The sequence below is a fragment of the Sander vitreus genome, chromosome 15 (assembly GCF_031162955.1).
Source record: "Sander vitreus isolate 19-12246 chromosome 15, sanVit1, whole genome shotgun sequence".
Lineage (NCBI taxonomy): Eukaryota > Metazoa > Chordata > Actinopteri > Perciformes > Percidae > Sander > Sander vitreus.
In genome coordinates, this window is record NC_135869.1 from 22,659,813 (window position 1) to 22,665,812 (window position 6,000).

Sequence of the window (6,000 nt, forward strand, 5' to 3'; positions counted from 1 at the left end):
TATTTTGTTTCCGATGCTTTCATGAACTCTCTATGGGCTTCTCCCTTGACTGTATGCCTCCACGTCCCCTCGATTGCCTGCGAGCTTCTCCTGACTATACGGTAATTTCACTACTGTGCGACAGAAAGTCGCATGGTTATGACACAATCGTGAGCCTATTTTTACAAAAACGGCTGCTACGGGGCCATAACGTGAGATACAAGGTAATGGAGCCTTTTATACATTGTCGTGTTTCTTTAGAAATAAACAATGGGCAAATAGAGTCTTTAAACGCTTCAGATGTAAAGTTATTTGCTGTCAAAGTGACGTTAAAATGAATGGGAGTCAATGGAATGCTAGCAGAAGGTGATGGCTTGTTAGCCTCAGAATCTCCCCATAGGATGTACGCTTTCCGGATGCTCACCTACCCCCTTGGAAATAACACCTTCTTTTGGGCGACGACGGACCAATGGAAAACGTTTTCCTCCAAGGATCCGCCCACAACTTCAAGGGAATATATTTGTGAAACTGAGAAAGGTTTGGGACTGTAAAATGTGAATCCACAAGGGAGAAGCATCTTTTCAGTCCGCTGCAGCGTTAAAACTTGTTTTTGTCATATGTCATTTTCGTATTCAATCTTTTTGTCAATCTTCATTAGACCAAGCCTCTCCTTTCTCAAAATTCAAGAAAACGCAACAGGCAGAACATATTACACCTAGGCCCTATATCATTCTTACTGGTAGATGAAGATGTGTCTTCTAATGAATTCCCATCAAAGCTCTGGCCCACCTTCAACCCAAGCAGAGATCTAATCAGCCAGAAAGACTGAAAACACCTCTGTGGGTGTTCAGAGGCTATAAGCAAGTTTACCCACCAACAATAATTACAAAAGCCTATTTACAGCAGACTGCATGTCTTAGGTCGTACAGTAAAGAAAATGAGGACGCTTTTAATATGATTTATTAGTTACATACCATTACACACGTTTTGATTTAGATACAAAAAAATCTGATTGCTGCAGAGCAGTAGAGTCAGTCATGGATGGATATAGGCCTCCCAGGTCCAGGGGCCCCAAAGGTGATGGTAAAATGTAACTAAGTACTTTTACTCAAGTACTGTTCTTAAATACAATTTTAAAATTAGTAGCAAAAAGAGAAACAGAAGAATAATTTACTGATAAACTGCATCAAATGTTTCCTTTGATGGTTCCATATGTATTTTGTATAATAATGTTTGCTATTATTGTTTAATATATGTGGAGAGGGTTAACCCTTGTGTTGACTTTGGGTCAAATTTGACCTGTTTTCAAAATTTCTATATCAGAAATATGGGTTTCTTTTTAACTACCTAATTTTGATTACCACAGATGACTCCATACAACAGCTTCACAAGTACAACAAAATATCGGATATCCACTATTATTGAATTGTAGGGTGTTTGATTCAATTTTATAGCATTCAAAAAATATTTTTTATGAAAGAACGTTGAAAAAAGTGACAAAAATGTCCGCGAAAGTTTCAAAAACGTGGGGGAAAAAAACTACAAAAAACGTCAAAAGGCGCAGAATAAAATGCATCATTGACTCCCTTATGACAACACATTACTTTGAAATTCATATCCTGCCATATCCCAGCGCCAAGTCGAGGCGTATCATAAACAACATTGATTTAAACATTCACCTTCATTCATCAGTTGTTTCTGGTGATTTTAGTCGAGCAAAGTAAAATGTGAACACTGAAGTTTACTGGCCATCTCCTCTTATCTTGGCTCATCACCTCTCTGAGCTCATCATCCTTTTTGTAGAATCCTCTTAGTACCCGTGTCTAATTAACTCTAATAATGACTAAAGCATATTGGATGTATTTCTCTCCAGACTTCACAATGACTCAATACATCTCAGGCACTGTTGAGCTGAAACCTCTGGGAATAGCTCTCCTGGAGATGATGCAACCAGGCAGCTTTTTAATCATGCATTGCTAATACAAAGCATAAATAATCCTTGTTTCATCCACTGTTCAGCTACAGTAATAAAAGAATACATAGGACCTGTAAATAAAATAGCACATTATAAGCAATGACTCATGAATAAAAGGAGTACATGACCTCCAGTTAGTGATCATTATAAAGCAGATATACACAAATATTAACCTAGATTAGGAAATATTGTAGTTGTTTGTTTCTTCTTTGAGTGTAACTTCAACTCTTAATGAGTAAAATGTGAGGTAGTAAAACAATTTTCAGAAGAGCATATAATTTATCCAGAAGCTGCGGAGTTTAGCACTGTGAATTAGATCATTTGAAATTCAATTAAAGTACCCTCTGACCCATTCCTCACAACTTTCAACATCCTGAAAACATCTTCAATGAAGTGTGTGTGTGTGTGTGTGTGTGTGTGTGTGTGTGTGTGTGTGTGTGTGTGTGTGTGTGTGTGTGTGTGTGTGTGTGTGTGTGAACAGGGGTGCTTGTACTCCTGCAGTTACCAGGAGGGAAAGCTAAATTCATCATTAACTAAACTCAACTAACTCAACTAGAGAATAGGAATCGTGACCTCATTAAAAGAGATATATCCACATATTTGTGTTAAAAAGAAACCAAACAGCCAAATCTGATTTCAAATTGTTGTGATGCTGATCTTGAGTACATTTACAATAGCCTAAAAGGCAGTTGCAATTTACAGTGCAAACTATCAAGCAAGTACTCACCTATATGAATGCAAACTTGAAAGCAACCTAAACATTGTCAATTACAATGTATGAAAGAATGATTGTAACAATATCTACTTTCAGGAAGTGTTTTTTTGGATGCAATTATCTGCATATTATACCAAAGTATACTGAGTGAGGGAGAGACAGAAAACCAATCAAGTTCAACAGCATCACATTGTTAAGAGATTCAAAGTGCTATTTTCACTTGCCTTTATTTCTTGCTAAAGTAAAAAGATTCAACAAGAAAGGTTAACGCAGATTTAATGGGGCAAACACTATCAGAGTACTTTTCTTTCTCTGTTTGCATTGGATTATTTATTGTGAGACTGTAATATTGACTCATTAACAATTCCTCCATGCAAATATTTACGAAGAATATACATTTTCTAAATGAAAACACGATCATCTGCTATAATTAAAGTAGATCTGAAACAGCTGAATAGATGAGATACTAACACATCGAAAAGGTCAAACTACAAGCAGCAAGTGTGGAGAGCTAATTAGTGATTCAACCCCGCCAGTTCCTGAGAGGATTTCTTTTGTTTGAGAGGGACGGTTGGTTAGATAGGATGACAGCAACAGCACCATTAACATGGTGCATAATGACAGACGTTTTTTCTTTCACATTTCTCTCACAAAGGGCAGTGTTGTTCATTAACCATCCACTTGAGGTCATCAGTCCATTGCCAATAATCTGAAAAGGAAAAAAAAAAAAAATGAACAGGACATTGAATGTAATGTGTTATATGTGAATGTAAATGAAGAAAACTCACTGACAGAATGCATATTGGTAAACAAAAAAACACATGAACATCATACCAGGATACTCTTTATACCTCATGTATTTCAGTGTCAGGGACAACTTCCCCTCCCTGCAGGTGGAGGGCTGGGATCAAGCTGACACACCAGACATTAAACATCCACTCTTGGGCTTCCTCCGTGAGCACAGCCTGCGACACTACCCAATGTCAGATTAATATTAAAATTCAGAGCACTTGCAGTATGTCTCTGAAGTGCCATTTAGTGTAAAATACTATTTTTTTAATAGCTTCTATTCATATTCTTGATCCCAGCAGGAGCAAATGCTTGTTGCAGACTGAAGGTCAAAACAAACCACTTTAAAAAATAATTGTGTGTAAAGCTACCACATGTTTGAATGACTCTTCTCTATTAGTTTATGCAGTCAGAAGAAAGACTTTTTATGCTGTTTGAACCTCAGGGATTTTTTTTTCTTATTGAAATGGAAAGAAATCATATAACTATTTAATTCAACTGGTGCAATAAAAATGCAAACTTTTTAAAGCAAAACTATTTCCTCTTCTAGTCTTTTCCACCCACACGCACTAACCCTATGTTTAAGCACTGTGCTGTTTGCTCAGTACACTCATGAATCTAATCTTGAGGTCAATTTCTGGCCTTGGCTGATAAAAACAGATTCTTTTTTTGGTCCTAATTAAAGGTACTAATTAATGTGGAATTTTCAGAAAATCCTTGTTATTAAAGGGGCGCTATGCAGTTTTGGCCATTTCTTCGCTTTTTTGCTCGCAGGTTTCTCTATAGAGCTCCCCCTACATCTTCGGAATAGATATTTGGCAGCTCCTATGTCTACTTGTGTCTGACTCCTTGCTCGGTCAGTCTGCCGTTTCCTCTTTCTCTGTTCCTCCGACAATGCTTTCCTAGCTTTCTGCTTCTTTTTTGCCGGCTTAGCCATGATGATAGTGTGAAAAACTCCATCGCTACCTTGTTCTTATAGCTAGCCGGTTCCTGTATGTGTGCAGTGCCGTGAAGCAATTGGTTACATCGCGAAACCTGATATCACGCGATACTTCCTGATGCTGAGGCTGAGGCTCACAGAGTGGTTTTTCCGCTCACAGGCACTAGGGGAAGGCAAGACGACCACCATTCATCTCGAAAGAAAAGTCATATAACCATTCCAATGACTCTGAAGCTGTTTAGTTAAGGTAAATTAAGCTAAAAAAACGGCATAGTTCACCTTTAATGACACTGTTGGCCTGTAAATCAACAGCAGTCAGCATCCTGTAGCTCACGCGCATGCTTGGACTCCGTAGGCGCGAGCGAGCATCCTGGGCATTGACCAAACCCTAACCCTTGTTAATAATTGTATTACTGAAAAAAAAAAAAAAAACATTGTTAAAAAAAACAACTGTGCCATGTCCTTTAGAAAGCAGTCTACAGGCTGACTGAGATAGTCGGTAAAGGTCTCAGTTTGTAAGTTACATTACATCTGTTTACACATTGGCAATACAAAATGATTAATACATTGTAAATTGCTTCACACAGTAAGACTGGACTTGCTGTAGATTAACGTCAGTCCTAGATAAATGTACTGTTATTTTGGTCATGAATAAGTAATATAATAAGCCTACTACTGTTCTTTTACACAGGACGCTTAGAGGGAACAACATAATATAGTATTCATTAACCCTTGTGTTGTCTTCCCCGTCGACCATGCAACATTTTGGTCGTCTTTTTCGACACTTTTGTCACTTTTCCAGATGTTTTTGTCACTTTTCCCGGCAATTTTGTCACTTTTTTCTGTGCTTTTTCAACATTTTTTTTCAAAATTTTTCAACGTTCTATTATCAATTTTTCGTTACATGCTATAAAATTTAATAAATCACCCAAATTCAATAAAAATAGTGAACTGATCATTTATTTGACTTGTGAAGAGCGTTGTATGGAACCATCCACATTATTTTGTTTTAAAATTTGGTTGAAAGAAACCCACATTTCTGATATAGAAACTTTTTGAAAATGGGTCAGAGTTGACCCGAAGAAGTTTAGTGTTTTGTTCTTTTAGTTTTTATTATTTTACATGTACAAAATAAAGCATCCATTCATATTTATAGTTATAGTACAGTATACAGTATGCATCTTGCAGAAAGTGGTACTACAGTGCACATGCAAAGGCTAATGAAATACATCCCATCCATCCCCTGCAAAACCTCACATCAAACGGTGCCAGCCTATAGTAGGCTACACCCCCCCCAGGACCAAATTTGAAACAAGAAAAATGAAATGAGGTGTGATTCATGAAATCCCATGCCTCTTATCTAAAAAGAAAAAGAGACTTTTGAAGTGCATACACGTTCAAAGAAACATCAAGCAGAGCAGGACAACTTAAAATTAGCCTTCTAAAATCACTGCAAGACAGAAAGTCACATTATTGCCTGAGAACAGGCTAAAATAATTACGTCTGAGAGCAATATATTTCAACATTGGATTAAAGAGGATATGGAGAACAGGAAACAGACCCAGCAGACAGTGAAACAAGATGAGGGAGGCAACCAGCTAT